We start from the raw sequence: 19,028 nt of genomic DNA, 5'->3' as shown, positions 1-19,028 counted from the left end.
TTTTTAAAAAACGCCTCAGAGTATAGGTAAAAAACAGAGCTCCAGCAAAGTTAAAGAAGTTTCCATAAAAGTTTGTCCAGCCATGGTACTTGGAGCTAGGTAGTGCTCAGTCAGCACAGGATGGGTTTTTGGTTTAAATATTATATATCATTTTAGAAGGAGCGTGGAATCAAAAAGTCTTGTGAATCTTCTCATGACTTAACATTAATTGTAAAATTAAGAATACCTTCACCCCACTAATCTCAGCACTTTGGGAGGCTGAGATGGACGGATCACCTGAGGTCGGGAGTTCGAGACCAGCCTGACAACATGGAGAGATTTCATCTCTACTAAAAATACAAAATTAGCCTGGCATGGTATCGTATGCCTGTAATCCCAGCTACTCGGGAGGCTGAGGCAGGAGAACTGCTTGAACCCGGGAGGCAGAAGTTGCAGTGAGCCAAGATGGTGCCACTGCACTCCAGCCTGGGCAATAAGAGAGAAACTCCATCTCAAAAAATAAAAAATAAAAAAATAAAAAAGACCTACTTCCAATGAGAAGACATGCATGAAGTATTTAGCATAATTCTGACACATGGTAGAATCCGAAACACTGCTACTTCCCTTTCTATTAATATCCTAGGAAAATGCACTTCTTTCTACATTATATAGCCCAATATAAAATATACATGCAATCATCTCTTTCTCTATTCACCTTTTTCTTTGGAGATGGAGGAATCTAAAGGGGAAACCAGTGTACAAGACAGGCAACAACATGTGTTCTATGCTTTGTTCTTGTTATACTGCATAATCCTTGCCTTAACTGCACTTACCTGACCCAGTTTAGAGATTTGTCCACTTGTAAATATGCCACAGTCTGCATTTTATTCTTCTTTGGGAAGTTATCTGGTATGCAGAAATATCTAATTTGTGAGTGAATAGCGTCTGTTCCAGGAAAGTTATTGGACAAGAAGGGCAATCATTACTTTACATTTTTAAATAGATTTTCTTGAAATGTGATCACAGCACCATACTGTAACATTTGGTGCCTATCTTCTTGCTCAGTTTATAAATTGAAACTGGTGCTACAATATCACATGAGAAAATAAAATTCCCGTTATTAGAAAATTATTAGATAACCAAATTTTACTGGAGTGTAAAAGTCACCTGGAAAATGAACTTAATCAATTATTTAAAACAAGAAATTCTGGTGGAGTTAACAGAGGAACAGAGTCACATAAAATTCACTCAAATAGCAGCAAATCTGGCAGAATACCTGCAGTAAAATGTGCCTACCATAATACTGATTTTCAGAAACTGAATGAGTAGATTGAAGGGGGAATTTGATAGTAAATCACTTACTTACCTCTTCATACAACCATTTTATATCTCTTGTAACCTAGAAAATGATTCTATGTATTACAAAAACAGGGAATTGGTGTGTGTGGTGGGGGGGTTGTAATTTAGTGAAAATTAGGGCCAACATTTTTCAATATTAAAAATACATGATCCACTGTACTCAAATAGCAGTTCAATATTATGGAAAGTGCTCTTTTTAATTTTTGTGTGTAGGCCAGCATGACTCCTCGGACAAAACTCATGACTCCTTTGAGAACTGTGAACTATATGGAGGGCCACTAGAAGTCAATCATGGTAGTTACCATTTTCCTGAGAATTTAAATAAGTGAGCAGAATTCCAAGATTTGAGTCAACATCTTCGTTGATAAAAAGACCCTCAGTAGATAAAGGCAGCAATTTATGAAAATGTGTAGGGTGTTCCAAATTTGCACGGTAATAACTAGCAACCGAAAATGAAACAACTGGCCAAAATTCTCCATACAAATGATTGTTCTGAAAGGACTATCATGTGTGTTGATTACAGTGGCACCATTAAGTTGGTAACCTCCCTGATTGGTATAAACAAGCTCCCTGTGCCAACATAATCCTAGATCTTAAATAGATCATAGCTATTTCATATTCTGAATGAATATAAAGTCTTCAAATTTGACTCAATAATATTTTAACAATGTCCTTTCCTGAATACCTTTAGCAACATTTAAGAATTTTAATTGTTTGTTTTGCCTTTCCAATAAGATCTTAAATAATTTCAAGACTGGGTGTCAGTTGTCCTTATTCATGTTGCTTAGCTTGGTTCTAAAAATTCAGTCTTTCAAAAATATTAAATTTTGCATGTAAATAATTTAGAAAGCATGATTCTCTCTCTCTTTCTCTCTCTCCATTTTAAAAATTGTGATAAAATATACATAACATAAAATTTGCTATTTAAACTATTTTCAGTGTACAATGTTGTGGCATTAAGTAACATTGAACATTATTATACAGTGCATCATCTCATAAAGCAGCTGGACTTTAATGATAACTGCAGTCAGATATCTTAGCAATAAAATATGCCTCAAGGATACAAGTCTTAGAGTAAGAGTCTAGCACGGGTGTTTATATGGCCCATCATATCAAAACGGTGAACAGCACAGCTAACATCCTTACTACTTCACAATCCTTTTCCTTTATTGATACTCCTAGGATCTATTGCCTGATTTTAAAGGCTAATAAAATCTTTCTTTTATACTTTAATAATACAATTTAAATAAGATACGTAATAGGTTATTCTCTGGGCATAAAATCATGTATTTATTTGTGTATTCTGGTGTGAAATTACTAGAAATAATTTTAACATGCATATTTATTAATCTGTTTTTCTATAAAGCAGAAGATATGTTAATGGATTTTTTAAATTCTGTAATTAAATACTTCAAGACTGTAAATTATAGGAAAGGAGGAGCAAAATACTTTAATACAAGAGGCGTACTGATCTACCAATTCATAAATGAAAACTACCTTAGGATGTTAAGAAATAACTCACCTTCTAAATGTGAATTTGGAGAAGTATGGACTATGTATAAAATAGGAATTCTATTTAAGAGTACAAAGATGGAAGACTATAAAACTTAATCATTTTATAAAGACACAAGGTATACAGCTCAAAGCTTTATATATGCATAGATCTAATTTATGCCAATCAGAGATACATCTGGCCATTCTGAAAGCTGGACAAGGACTCACTAACAATCATGAACAAAAACAATTATCTGGGTTATGGTGTTCTTAATTGCAGATGGTATCATGCCAATTTATTCATACCTCATGGAGTTTTTCTGTTTATGCCCATTGAATAGCATTGTTTATAACTGGTCATAGACTTGTTTGGCTTTATAACTTGTGCATGTATCTGTCAATCTGATAGTGGAGAAGAAAAAAATACGTTGAAATGTAATTTGAAGCACATTTTAGACTATTTGCATTAACTATCTCTAAGAAGGTTTTAGAGTATTTTAAGAGACTGACATTTAGAGTGTATAATCTTTCATGTAAAAGTTCCTTCTTTGTCTCCTGAGGCTTCTGTTTATATATGAAGAAAACGGCAGTGTGACATTTGCTAATAGTGTCTGCTGAAGGAATGCTACATCTTCAAGATACTTCTAAGATTTATAAACTGTGGCAAATATTAATAAAACCATCTTTAGAGCATAATACTTTATTTTTAAGTAAACTCATTACATTTTATGTAGGCCAACTTTTCCACCATAAAAAAATATACATTTATTTTAACAATGCTCATCTCTCCCTGTGAATCATATGTCTAGTCTCCCTAAGAGGAAAAAAAAAATGCAAGTTTTAAATTATCACTTACTGGGGTGTAAACTTGAAGAAGACAATCTTTCCATCAGTCTTTTCTAAGCTGTAAGATAGGGAAAATAAGATGTTCCCATCATTTGAAAATCCAATGAGATTGTGTACTACAAAGTTTTCAGTAGAGTAGTACAGAAAATTAAATGTTAACTTTTAGAAGTTTAAAATTATTTTACATTTAAATAACTCCTAAACCCTTCCATCTTTTTTTTTAACTGACACTTTTTTTTTGAGACAGAGTCTCGCTCTGTCGCACAGGCTGAAGTGAGTGGCGTTATCTCAGCTCACTGCAAGCTCCGCCTCCCGGGTTCACGCCATTCTCCTGCCTCAACCTCCCAAGTAGCTGGGACTACAGGCGCCGCCACCACGCCTGGCTAGTTTTTTGTATTTTTTAGTAGAGACGGGATTTCACCATGTTAGCCAGGATGGTCTCGATCTCCTGACCTCGTGATCCGCCCGTCTCGGCTTCCCAAAGTGCTGGGATTACAGGCTTGAGCCACCGCACCCGGCCTCCAGCTTGTTTTTAAGTAAGCACTGGATTGTCCACTCGAATGTACAGTACGAAAGATGGCTCAAAAGGAAATATTGGCATGCTGTAAGAAACTCCTTTTTCTAAGTCTCACTAGGGTTGTAAAATGACATTTGAAGACTAGTAAATTATCAATGCACTTAGAAATACATTGCTTAAAACTTTGTTTTGTTAACTGATCCAAATACTGCTAATAAAAGTATTCCAAGCATTAATTCTGCAAATGGCTAGCAAATTCTTAATTTTTTGAGTAATCGTTTTCTATATTGTGGATTGAGTGTGATCTTATCTCTCCTACTTGCATCAATTTGATAGCACTAATACCTAAAGAATACATTCCTTTCTTATTTTATTTTATTTTATTTTATTATTATTACACTTTAAGTTCTAGGGTACATGTGCATAACGTGCAGGTTTGTTACATATGTATACTTGTGCCATGTTGGTGTGCTGCACCCATCAACTCGTCAGCACCCATCAACTCGTCATTTACATCAGGTATAACTCCCAATGCAATCCTTCCTCCCTCCCCCCTCCCCATGATAGGCCCCAGTGTGTGATGTTCCCCTTCCCTAGTCCAAGTGATCTCATTGTTCAGTTCCCACCTATGAGTGAGAACATGCGGTGCTTAGTTTTCTGTTCTTGGGATAGTTTGCTAAGAATGATGGTTTCCAGCTGCATCCATGTCCCTACAAAGGACACAAACTCATCCTTTTTTATGGCTGCATAGTATCCCATGGTGTATATGTGCCACATTTTCTTAATCCAGTCTGTCACTGATGGACATTTGGGTTGATTCCAAGTCTTTGCTATTGTGAATAGTGCCGCAATAAACATACGTGTGCATGTGTCTTTACAGCAGCATGATTTATAATCCTTTGGGTATATACCCAGTAATAGGATGGCTGGGTCATATGGTACTTCTAGCTCTAGATCCTTGAGGAATCGCCATACTGTTTTCCATAATTGTTGAACTAGTTTACAATCCTACCAACAGTGTAAAAGTGTCCCTATTTCTCCACATCCTCTCCAGCGCCTGTTTCCTGACTTTTTAATGATTGCCATTCTAACTGGTGTGAGATGGTATGTCTTTGTGGTTTTGATTTGCATTTCTCTGATGGCGAGTGATGATGAGCATTTTTTCATGTGTCTATTGGCTGTATGAATGTCTTCTTTTGAGAAATGTCTGTTAGAAAACAATAGAAACTTGAAAGTAGATGAGATTGTCTCATAGTGAAATGGTATTTTAAGTGATTTTTTTTTTGGTACATAGTAAATGATACTGGATAGAATTTTATTATAAAATTCTTTTTTTAAGAAGTGCTTTGATACTCAAGGAAAACAAGCAACCTACATAACACATTACTGGATTTGCCCAAGTCTTCAAATAAGATGCCTTGTTGAGCACTGTTTCTGCTTTTACGCAAGGCAATGATCAGAAAAACATACACACATAAAACAAACAAACAAAAACTCTCAGCATGTGGAGATTCAGCATGATGTGTGCTAGGCTGAGATTTCCAGCTGCAGTCAAATCACTGGGAGAATCAAGTATAAATGGAACTCACCTCCATAACAACAACTTTGGAAAATCTGCTCAGCATAGTAGAATCCGAGTGTGTTGAATTTGTGTTTTAGTTAGCTGACATAGAGATTACAAACTTGCAGCACTTTTAAACAATCTATGCAGCATCGTTTGATAACCTCGTGAACTGCCATTGAAGATCGCAAGGAGGCTGTTGAAGATGCTGACCAGTGTCTTCTCCATCATGAAGAGCAAGCAAAATGAATATCTGTCCTCCATTTCAGGAATACACATGGGTTTCACAAACAACTTCATTCCACAGATTGAACACTGTGACTTTTTTAGTGACTATTTTTCTCTTTAAATTGGCTTCTAGAAAGCTTATAGCCAATTAAGCTTCCCATCTTTAAAAAGACTAACTGTCCACCTTTTTTAGTCAAGTAAACCTGGGTTTGAATCCAAAATGTGTCATATTCCTCCTCTGAGCTTCAATTTCTGTATTGTATCCTGAAGTTAATGACTATTGTACAGGCCAGCGTTGACAATTAAATGGATGGAGGGTTTTAAAGCACATAAAATTGCATCTGGTACTTAGATGTTGAAATATATTTTCGTTGTTGTGTGCAAATCTCATCGGTGTGCTGCATTATTGTGACCATTGTTAAGAGCGCCCCCTGTAGGTGAGCAATGTACAACATGCCAACCCTAGGTCTTTACTGCCTTGTTTTTCCATAAGTATTTTTTTTTTCCTTTAACATATTTTCATACTTCTTTCAATGTATTTAAACTGGCTGTGTTGCGTGCATTTTGATACCAACCTTAAATTCTTTTGTAGTAGAGCACAGGCAATAAAATCAAAAAATTAATATCGCGATATTATTTTCCCCTACAATTGGATTACATAAAGTATAAAGGTCTTAGAGGAGAAACACTCATTCTTGTTTAACTTCTCTTCTCTCCTTCATGGTAGCTATTGTGCAAATGTTTTTTAGTGTATATTGTTTTGGATGGTGTATTAGAGCTCTCCAGAAAGACAGAATCAATTGGAGATAGATAGATAGTAGGCAAGTAGATAGATAAGTGAGAAGGCAATTTTTAGGAAAATTGGCTCACACAATTACGGAGGCTTAAGAAGTCCCATGACAGTCCATCTGCAAGCTGGAGAAACAAGGAGGCTGGTAGCATGACTCAGTTCAAATTCAAATTCTTCAGAACTAGGGAAGCCCATGCTGTAAATTGCAGTCTGAGATCAAAGGCCTGAGAACCCACAGAGCTGCTGGTAGAAGTCTTGGAGTACATGGACTGGAAAGCCTGGAGGTCTAATATTGAAGGGCAGGAGAAAGGAGGCCCAGCTCTATGGAGTTCTCTCCCTTTTTGTTCTCTCTGGGCCCTCAGTCTTTGGATGGTACCCACACACATTGAGGAAGGATCTTTCTTACTAAGTCCACTGAGTCAAATGCCAGTCTCTTTCTAAAACACCCTCAAAGATATCCTCAGTAGTAATGTCTTACCAACTATCTGTGTATGCCTCAATTCCATCAAATTGACAACTCAAATCACAGAAGGGAAGAGGGGGGAATGTTGTGGGCAGAACCTGTGTTCTTAGGGTTCACCGCTACTGAGAGAGACTACAGTACAAATAATCACAATTCACTCTGCTAAGTGGTACACAAGAAATGCAAGAAAGAAAACTTACACAGTTGAAAGTGTATGAAGCATAGTTTATAGCGTAGAGGTAGGGAAAGAAGGCAGAGCAAGTAAAGAGTGGTAAGGATTATTATCTACAGACAATCTTTCTTTCTTTCTTTCTTTCTTTCTTTCTTTCTTTCTTTCTTTCTTTCTTTCTTTCTTTCTTTCTTTCTTTCTTTCTTTCTTTCTTTCTTTCTTTCTTTCTTTCTTCCTTGTTTTCTTTTTCTTTCTTTTCTTTTCTTTTTTCTTTTTTCTTTTTTTTGACAGAGTCTCTCTGTTGCCGAGGCTGGAGTGCAGTGGCAGGATCTCGACTTAGCGCAACCTCCACCTCCTGGGAGCAGGCAATTCTCATGCCTCAGCCTCCCGAGTAGCTGGGATTACAGGCAAGAGCAACCACACCAAGTTTTTTTTTTGTATTTTTAGTGGAGATGGGGTTTCACCATATTGGCTAGGCTGGTTTCAAACTCCTGACTTCAGGTGATCTGTCCACCTCGGCCTCCTGATACAGACAATATTCTGAACGTTTTATATGAAATTTTAAAGTTTGCACTCCTCTCTGTAGGCACATTGACATCACAGTTTTTCATTTTAATCAAACTTCTCAATTTGACACAATTATAAATTTACATCCAGCTGTCGCCCCATGGTAACATCTTGCAAAACTGTGGTACAATATCACAACTCAGATATTGACATGGAAACAGCTAAGTCCCGGAACAGTTCTATCATCACAAGGATCTCTAGTGATGCATTTTTCTAGGCACACCTCCCTCCCCTCCACACCCAATCCTGATCTCTGGCTTTTGAACAAATGAAATCATAGTGCAGGTACCTTCTAGATTCTTCTTTTCTTCTTCTTCCGTGTTATTCCCATGAGGCCCATGTCAATTGTTGCATCTATCAGCAGTTGGTTTCTTTTTCTTGCTGACTACTCTTGCATGGTAAGAACATCCTATATTGATTTAATCATCTAGCCATTGAAGGATATCTGGGTTGTTTCCAGTTTGGGGCTATTAAGAATAAAGCTGCTATGAATATTTGTGTGCAACTTTTTGTGTTAGTGTGCTATTCCCCTGGAATAAAAGCCCAGCAATGCAATTACTCAGTTGAAGAAACTACCCAAAGATCTTGCAAAGTCACAGTACCATTCTAGCTTCCGGCCAGCAACATACGAGTGATCCTGTTCCTACATCTTCGCCAGCATTTGGTGGTGTTCTTCGTTTAATATTTTATTTTAGCATTCTGATAGGTATGTAGTGTCATCCTGAGTTTCCAGTATGGGATGATTGGTTAGATCAATGTTTTTTAAAGGAATATTTCTAATGGAAAAAAAAAAAAAAGAAAATAGAATGAAATGAGAAATTCGAGTCAATGGTGTGACTTAGATGTAGATTTCAGTGACTTAGGTTAAAAGAAAAACCTAATCTGAGGCAGGAGAAATGAGGGTTGGAAGGAATTGCTGTGTGTTTTATAGTAGTAAAGACATTATTCAATATTTGTAGACAATTCTCGATTGGCAAAGCAGAACTGGCTGATTGATGTAAATTCCGTGGACATTTCCTTTAATCTCCAGTTGCGGAATGTTGCTGTTATATAGGAATACAGCTCATTTTATATGATTCAAACATGTATCTGTTCTTCAGAGCACAACTCCATAACACATATGCTAGTGATCATCCTTTAAGCTAGATTACTTTTGTGAATGTAGTTTGTAGATTTGACAAATTAATTATCCTTATCCTAAGGATAGTCATTGGAAAAATATAAACATTTCCTGATATATTTTTCTGTCCATATATTTATTTAGAAATGTGCCTATCTATCTACTATCATCAATTCATTTTTTTTTTTTTTTACTTTTGGGGAATTTTTTAATGGTCGCAACAGAAACTTAAATAAGCATGAGTTAATAATTGCATATCAAAACAGACTACCACCAGGAAGAGCACCAAATATTACAGGGGAAATCTTTTACAAAGCTCAAGTACTAAGGTTATATAATTCTAATAAGTAGAAACTAAAATAAAGAATATAAAATCATAAAACCATTTTTAAGGAGATGAGCTAATGGGGTCCACCAATGCACATTATAGATGTATATTTACTTTCAGTCCTATAGACACAAAGAACAATTAAAAGTCTATATTGTGGCATTAAAGAGCTCCATACTGTATGATTTTTTCAGACCTATGGTCTTTTGTGAGCACAAAAATAGGTAGCGTTTTTAAAAACTGATTTTGAGACTTAAATTAGAGTATTGAAAAATACGTAACCTAACACAGTTATTGGATATACCCTACATTCTTAGAGATGGTTGTCTTATTATCCAAGGGAAAAATACAGAATTCCAGATTCTTCTATTACAGATCGAATCTATTGCCACAAATCTGAAAATCAATAAAACTTGTTTTGGGAGAGTAAATGATTACTTGATAATTTCTCTTCAACACCATCTTCCAGGGAAAGTATTACGAAGATTGTGTGTGAATCTAATCAGGTGTGGAGTGCTATTGAAAAGTAAGAACCGCTGTTGAGAAAAGGGAAATGAGATTTTTGAGGAACTACCTGATTGTTTTTTCATTTTATTATAAGAACAAATAAATGGTAGCAGCATGATTATTATCCTTGCTAAATATGCAAAACTGATGGTGAAGTGTGGGCTCAGAAGTGGAGCCGCTGATGGGCGGATCTATTTTCTAGAGTTCTCCTCTACTGCATCCAGTCTGTTGCTCTCTGAACCTGTTATTTCTGTTACTTCTGTTTCTATCATCCTGAAGTCATGATTTCTTACAAAGATATTCATTTGGTATAAAATTCTTATAATTTTATCCAGGAATCTGCAAAGTAGGAACATTAATAAATTATCCATATGAGTGTACTTTCAAGGTGTTAATAATTTATGTCAGATATTCTCATTTTATATAAGTCCTTTCCTCAAACTGACTTTTTTTTTTTCCAGTTGAGTTATAAAACTTAGTGCAACAGAATTATGACCTTAGAATCTTATGCTTAGGAAACCTTGCAATTATAATTCTCCAAATGTATTTTTTTTTCCTGCTGAAATTTTGCAGGGCACTCATTTATGAAAATGTTAGCTCTATGTGTGTGTGTGCGCACATATGCTCATTTAAGTGTTGGAGAAAAAAAGAAGTTTAAAATAACAACTTGGTGGCTTAAAATAGTTAAATCTTCTTTGTTATTAATGAAAATTATTTGTATATTTGTATATGTTCTATATAGCACATTGAATTCTTATCTCTATACTAAATTTATTTTTCTCATGCTTTGCTCGGAATTCAAATGTTGTTTCTCCCAAAGATATTTGGATTATAATTTTTATATCTAGTTGTTAATAGTTTATAGCACCTGTTATTTTCTGACATCGATGGGCAAGTCAATGATTATTTTGTAAGGTCTGCTTTTGAGGTGGTATTGAACTTATATCATACAGACATCAACCCTACATGACTTACAGTCATTAATGAAGTGATCCCAAGATGAAGAAATTTATTCATAGTCTACAATGTGGTCTGACATTGCCTATGTTAAAAATATGACCAACTCCACAGTCTGGGCTAGTTATACAATTAATAACAAGCCAGGTTACTAGAGCTCTATTTGAAAACTTCATGTGGACTAGGCATGGTGACTCACTCCTGTAATCCCAACACTTTGGGAGGCCGAGGCCAGTGGATCACCTGAGGTCAGGAGTTCGAGACCAGCCTGACCAACATGGCGAAATCCTGTCTCTGTGAAAAATATAAAAATTAACCAGACATGGTGGCGGATGCCTGGAATCCCAGCGACTGGGAAGGCTGAGACAGGGGAACCACTTGAACCCAGGAAGTGGAGGTTGCAATTGTGCCATTGCACTCCAGTCTGGGTGACAGAGTAAAACTCTGTGTAAAAAATAAATACATAAATGACTAAATAACTAAATAAACTTCATGTGAATTTTCATGTTACAAAGCTTTATGTAAAAATATATGAGTCATAAAAGTTTTATACTTAAGAAACAACATACTTGTATGTAAATTCATGTATGTATGGGGTTCCCCGGAAAGAAGCAATAAGATGAGTGGAGACAGAGAGAGACAAAGAGAGAGGGGAGAGACAGAAGAGGGAATTTATTAGGGAAATTGGCGTGCATGATTATGGAAGCTGAGAAATCTCATGACATGTCTTCTGCAAGTTGGAGACCATGGGATGCTGGTTATGTGTCTTGGTCCAAGTCCAAAGGCCTCAGAACAAGGAAAGCCAAAAGCCTTAGAATCAATGGTGTCACTCGTCTTTAAGTCCTAGAGTCCAAAGGCCAGCAGGACTGAAGTTGTCCAAGAACAGGAGAGAAAGAGTCTAGCTTCAGTAGATAGATTGACATATTCACTTTTTATTTTTGTTCTCTCTGAGCCACCAGCAGATTGGATGGTGCCCTACCACACTGAAGATAGATATTCCCACCATGTAGTCCACTCAGACTTCCCTTTATCTCCTCTGGACACATACTCACAGACACACACAAAAGTAATTCTTTGCTAGCTTTCTAGGTATTTTTAATCCAGACAAGTTAACACCTAAAATTAACGTGACAATATATATATGCTATCCTAATCGTGTATACATAAGATGCACTCCATTTTAATGAACTATTTTAATAGAAAATATCTTATTATCATAAATGGGAAAGTTACTGTATTTAGACAAAAATACTTTATTTCAACATCTGCATGACAATCTCAATGTAATATATAAAAACGTGTGCTTTGTTTATTTATTTATTGAGACAGGGTCTCACTCTGTTGCCCAGGCTGGAGTGCAGTGGCATGATCTCGGCTCACTACAATCTCCACCTCCCGGATTCAAGTGATTCTCATGCCTCAGCCTCCCAAGAAGCTGGGATTACAGATGCATGCCACCATGCTCAGCTAATTTTTGTATTTTTAGAAGAGACAGGTTTCACCATGTTGGCCAGGCTGGTCTCAAACTCCTGATCTCGGGTGACCCACCCGCCTTGACCTCCCAAAGTGCTGGCATTATAGGCATAAGCCACCACTCTCAGCCTATATGTATAAATGTGTGCTTCTAATGGCTATATTTCTATTAACTACAATCAGTATAATGTTGCAAAAGGCACTGAATTAAAACCTCTTGGAATTCTAATCCTGATTATGATGTTGCATGAATAACCTCAAGATGATGACTTTTCTTGTACAAATTATTGTCCATAAAGTAAGTGTTTGTACAGTGTCCATCTCTCAGGTATCTGTGGTCCAACTGTGACATTCATAGTGGCTTGTTGAAAGCTTACAAGTCGATGTGATCATATCCCCTGCTTTACTCTTTTCAAAATCTCTGTGACTACTAATGTCTAATCACTTTAATTAACTAGTCCTTATGACATGTCTGCCCACAGAGACCAGTCCCCACCATCCTCACCACATCACCAATACAGACTGACAGTCTATTGTAGTAATCTACATATGCAACACATGAAGCACGTTTGAAATTTCAGCTTCTGCTTACCCAGCTGTCCACAATACTGATTGGTTATTTCCGATTATGTCCAATGTATCCATGAGACATTTCATCTATCTCTCTATGCCTCCTTCCTCCTCATCACTTTACCTAGTATCCTTAGCTATGTGGGATCAGACTTTGTTCAGTTAAAGGGTTAACATTTAAGCAAACACTGTATTTCTGGTCTTCAGTCTGGGCAAGTATTTTAGGCCTAGACATCTCTTGTGCTTCTTATCAGTGACAACTGGAATTCGGATCTAGAAGCTCACTGCTGTCACTCCATGCCTCATCATAAACAAAGGATGGATTTGCTGTAGCAACATAGCTTATCTCTATGTCTAATTAGTGCATCCTTGGCTGGAGTGCTGCTAAGGTAGCAAAAAATTGGCTTCCAGCTTTGTGCTGCTAATGAGGATTTTAGTTTGCAAGTATGCTTTGCCTGTAGCAACTTGGTGCATTCTCTTCATTTTAGGTCCACTTACTGTCAGTCCACTACGGTGTTCCAATTCTGGAAAATGATACATGGTCACAAGAATGTCTTCTTGTTATGTCTCTAGGGCAAAAAGTGTTCCCTGGCTAAATCATGTAAGGCCCTTCAATCTGTTCAGCTTTCTGTGGTATTACTAACCTTCAAAGACTTAGTGGTTTCATCTCTTTTAGAGGTATATAAATGTTCAAATGAACCGAAGTAAAACAAAAATTCCAACTCTGTGAAATGTACAATTGAAAATATATACCCAGTGTGAAATCCTCTACTGCATGATATGTTTCTTTAGCGATACATCTAGAGTAAATATCTCTTAGTTTTTAAATTAGAGGACTCTATCTGTGCATTGAGAAATTTCTCCTCTGCCTCAGTCGAGGGGGTTCTGATAAAAGTGTTCAGCAGAGCACTTTAACAAACTCTCCGGTCACAGCAGGAGGTGCCTGAGTTGTGACCTCGCTAATCTCAGAACCCCATCCCTTTCTCCAGAAAGACCCATTACTCAAGACCCATTACTCAAGCTGAGAGTAGATAGACTTTAGGAGAGTGAATCACCTTTTTCCTTTTCAAATTGCCCTCTGTAAAAAATATTTAGATATTTAATAGTTAATAGCTCTTCCTTCCCCGTCAGTGCAAGCCTGAGAAAGAAGATGGTAATTAGTAGAGAGAGATGAGTCTGAATTAGCTACCACATCAATGAGACGACTCCTACAACATTCATGTACGTGTACCCATAAGTTCCTTTTTTGCTTACTCAATTTTCAATTAGAATCTTCAATGGAAAGGCATTAACTTGCCAAAAATATACTCTTTTAAAAATGATTGGGCCGGGCGCACTGGCTCAGGCCGGTAATCCCAGCACTTTGGGAGGCCAAGGCAGGCAGATCACGAGGTCAGGAGATCAAGACCATCCTGGCTAACACGGTGAAACCCCATCTCTACTAAAAATACAAAACATTAGCCGGGTGAGGTGGCGGCGCCTGTGGTCCCAGCTACTCAGGAAGCTGAGGCAGGAGAATGGCGGGAACCCGGGAGGCGGAGCTTGCAGTGAGCCAAGATGGCGCCGCTCACTCCAGCCTGGAGCACAGAGCGAGACTCCGTCTCAAAAAATAAATAAATAAATAAAATAAAATAAGATAAATGATTGATATAGTAGCTTGCTATCTAACAGTATGGTAAATTTTTATGTAAGATAAAGAAGATAGGATTGGGCATATCTTTTAACATGGATAAATAAATTGTATTGAGTATCTGAAATTTCATATTGGAGAACATTTTTAGGAAAGTAATAGTGTAGAACAGCCCTATAGAACATGGTTTAATGATTATATGTGAAGACTAGGTTCTTTCACAAAAACTAACTTTTTTTTTTTTTTTTGAGACGGAGTCTCGCTCTGCCGCCCAGGGCGGAGTGCAGTGGCCGGATCCCAGCTCACTGCAAGCTCCGCCTCCCGGGTTCCCGCCATTCTCCTGCCTCAGCCTCGCGAGTAGCTGGGACTACAGGCGCCGCCACCTCGCCCGGCTAGTTTTTTGTACTTTTTAGTAGAGACGGGGTTTCACCGTGTTAGCCAGGATGGTCTCGATCTCCTGACCTCGTGATCCGCCCGTCTCGGCCTCCCAAAGTGCTGGGATTACAGGCTTGAGCCACCGCGCCCGGCCAAAACTAACGTTTTGAGATGACACTTGCATGATAGTATGATGTCAAACTGTTGGGTGGGAAAAAGGAAGAGGAACTGTGTAAAGGAATATATTACAGGTACATTTTAAAAGAACATGCAAAAATATGTAAAAATAAGAATTTTCAGGAAACTGCAAATTACTCAGCATAGAATGAGTATGTACTGAAGATGACACCCGACGAGTAGACAGAAATCAAAATACATAAGCGCTCAGGACTTCTCTAACCTCTCTGAACCTCAGTGCCCTCATTCATAACAGAGGTAATAATGGTATTTTTCCTATAAGGTTTTGTGAATTTTAGCACAATCCATGTAAACTGCCTAGCCAAAAGTTCACTGCAGAAATGATTTTGCATTTCTATATAGTGAATCATGTGAAACCTCAGTATAGCTACCAGATTGTCAACTTTGTTTTAACATAATATATTTATTATAAAAACTAGTTATGTAAACATTAAATTTATGTCTTCAAGAAAAAGTTATTTTCTTAGAGAAGATCATCTCTGCTTTAGAACATTTGTCTTGCCTGAAAGAGACAGGCAAGGTTGTCATCTAGTGGCAGTACCGTAGAACTGTGGACATATGGTCCTCAAAGCTGAGAAAGTATTCAAATTCAAATCACACACAGTGACCTCATTTGAGAACAAAGAATATCTGACAATTGCTGGACACAGCAAATTTGTATTCCTGCTGTGCATTTTATGAAAAAATCCTGAATCTGACAATTGCTTTTAAAAATATGAGTTTAAAGCAGTGCTTCCCAAAGCCGCCTTAAAAATGTTGAGATTCCATGACAATGTTTACACACACATACGGAGGCACAAACGTACTCATACACAAATGTAAGTGTAAAGTAACTCGGTTTTCTCTCTTGGAAGTGTTGCTCCCTTTTATAAAATCATAGCGATAGTGCATTCTGACTCTTTTTATTTATTCATTTGGAGTTATTGTTATAAATTTTCAAATTGCAGGGCCAGCAGTCTTATTTCAAATCTCAGATTTTCTACGAAAATTATACTTTTCTCCCCTAACTAAAAGTTTGAGAAAATCTGATTTGATGAACTCATCTACTCTTAAAACTATTACTACAGCTCTCTGATAACTATTAATCTAGACTATACCGCCCTCCCTTTCATTCTCTATTCATGTAAATAATATCCCCTATTGTATTCTGTAATAGTCCTTTATTGCTTACCAAGAGCCACCAAGAAGAGACAGCAACAAATAGACCATAAATGGGGACAAGATCTTATTGTTGGTTGACTAAAATGACCATTGTGACAAAATTCTCCTAGATGTCAAGTCCAGGAAAAACATTTGTCACTACTAATGAACTGGCAAACTTTCTATATAGACAATGACATCTGTGTACCCCATCTGAGTGTTTATTCATTGATTCTCTATTTTTTTCTGACAATGACTTTTCCAGTTTACATTGTGCATTCACCATTCATAAATTACTTTCAACTTTGAGCTCCTTTATTTGCACTGAAGGATGCTATGGTTTGAATGTGTCCCCGGGAGTTCGTGTGTTGGAAGCTTAATTCCCAATGTAACAGGGTTGAAAGATGGGGCCTATAGAGGAGATTAGGCTAGAAGGGCTCTACCCTCATGAATGAATGTTGTCATCATGAGAATGAGTTAGTTATAGAGAGAATAGGCTTATTATCAAAGCAAGTTAGGCCCTCTCCTGCCCTACTGCTCTCTTGCATGTGCTCTCTTCCCCTTCCTCCTTCTGCCATGTGATGATGCAGCAAGAAGGCCTTCAGTAAATGCAGCCCCCTCAACTTTGGTCTCCTGAACTTTAAGACATAAGTTTATTTCTTTTACAAATTGCCCAGTCTGTGATATTTTGTTATGGAACACAAAACAGGCCAAGACAAAGGACAACATTTTTTTTCTTATTTTCTATTATTAAAAACATATATTTTAATATTTTATTTTTTCCAAACATCACCTTATCTATATTTCATGTTTCATTTTTAAAATTAAAAACATATTTTAAATGCCTTAAATTTAGCATTGTAATCTGCCCTCTCTATTTTTATTGGTGTTTTGTTGTATTTTTTTTAACAAGTAAAGTTTTTAAATTGTCCTATAACTATTATTTTATAAACGATTCTGTGTAACATCAGACCAATGGAGAACAAGTCTAAGAAAACAACGTATATTCTGTTTAGAAAGCATATATTCTGCTCACTCTCCACACATCAGTCTTGTGTTTTACTAAAAAATTATCCTCTAACATTATAAGATTTTTATAATCTTACCTATTAATCTCTCCTTATTTTTCTTTCTGTTTATTGATTGATTGATTGATTGAGATGGAGTTTCACTCTTTCACCCATACTGGAGAGTGGAGAGCAGCGGAGATCTCGGCTCACTGAAACCTCCGCCCTCCGGTCATTTTCCTTTTTATAGGTATCATGTGATGACAGGCAGGAAGTCTGCATGGTCAGATGCACTGGTGGTTATGTAGTAGTTTCAAAACAAAACTAAAATTACTGAAGAGTGTGTTCTGAAATGAAAATCAGAAGACACACCACTCATCCTCAACTCTGAAGAAAGCAACAAATAAATTGCTTGCAATATCATTTTGAGGGTAGGCGCTGGATTTTCTCTAAAATAGGTTTTTATAGTGATATGAGAGAGATGTTTTCTAATGGGAGTTAAATGAGGTTAAAAACAGGGCAAAGGCCATACTTAAGAAAATACTCTAAATAGATCAAGACTTTAGAGTTCTTTTGTTTAACAGCCCTTCTGGAGGGAAATTTCTATGCAATTCAAGCACTTGAAATGGTAATTTATTCGTCAGCATCACTTTCTCTAGCTATTCTTCATGAAACAGCATCATGATACTTTGCAATGGAATGTGATTATACAACTAGATAGTACTTGTGTGCACTGATAAAGCAGGAAACGATGATTGTATTATTATTCTTTTGCGTACTATGAATTTAAATTTCAATTAAATCAGATTAGATATTCTGTTCCATGTCATCTTTATCTAACATTACTGGTGATTAGTTTCTAATTTCTGTTGCTATTGATATCAGCTTTATACCCTCGCATCTGTGATTATAAAGTCGAGTCATTCACACGTTTCCATTATATTTACTTGTATTTTAAATTTAAAAGGTGGAAAACTTTAAAAATTTAACAAAGTGTGAAATGTTTCAAATTAGCAGCCACAGTGTTGCAAGTATTAAAGCACAAACTGGGTTGTTGATGTCTTATAGCTGCTGAAAGTTTGAAGCTAATTTCAAATTGTGTTTTATCTTCTCCTTAAAAAAAAATGAGTAAATAAATAAATAAGAGATTTTCTAGGTACCTCTAGATCCAGTGGTAATATCTAAGGAAACTAATCTGCAAGATATTTGTATAAGTAGATTTGAGCAAATAAATTTGAGTCATGAACTTAATTTATAATTTTTAAAACCCAGTCCTCCAAAAATATACCATCCTACTTTCCTTCATTCTTCCTCATTTTGTTAATTTCCTTGTATCTTATTTCAGTCCACTGAATCCCAGGCATCCATTTACTTAGGACTGTTTTCTTTATTCCTCATCCTTACTTTCCCCAGACCCATTTGGTTTCACAATCACTGCCTAGTTTACAACCTAACCATTTCTCAAATGTGTACATGCAACGGCATCCTAATGGGTCTTTCTGACCAGCAATTTCAACATGCACAAGGCTGTTACGCTGACTTGTCTAAAATGCAAATTTAGTCAGTTCCTTTCATGGCTCCCTATTGCTTAATGATAGAGTCAAGTTTGTTAACATGCAATGAAATAGCTGTTGATTTATTCTGAGTAATTACACTTACTTTTGATTTTCAGAATATAATGGTAAAATTAAATTCTTAAATGTTACTAAAATTATTAAGATAACATTAATAATATAAAAAGTAAGTGCCA

At 36.6% G+C, this 19,028-nt stretch overlaps 1 protein-coding gene and 1 long non-coding RNA gene across 4 annotated transcripts in view; one reads left to right on the top strand and one right to left on the bottom strand.

Annotated features, from left to right (window-relative positions):
• Positions 1–19,028, top strand: part of CADM2 (cell adhesion molecule 2) — a 1,094,949-nt gene that overhangs the window by 589,867 nt on the left and 486,054 nt on the right. The gene's annotated exons all lie outside the window — the stretch shown is intronic.
• On the bottom strand, positions 485–17,501 carry LOC117083658. Its single transcript, XR_004437150.1, has 3 exons — positions 17,378–17,501; positions 3,689–3,736; positions 485–924 (listed from the first exon to the last, which is right to left on the bottom strand). It is a non-coding gene; the product is annotated as an uncharacterized LOC117083658 (long non-coding RNA).

This window comes from Trachypithecus francoisi, unplaced genomic scaffold (genome assembly GCF_009764315.1).
Source record: "Trachypithecus francoisi isolate TF-2019V2 unplaced genomic scaffold, Tfra_2.0 Lachesis_group0, whole genome shotgun sequence".
Taxonomy (NCBI): Eukaryota; Metazoa; Chordata; class Mammalia; order Primates; family Cercopithecidae; genus Trachypithecus; species Trachypithecus francoisi.
This window is presented reverse-complemented; position numbering and strand designations above follow the sequence as displayed.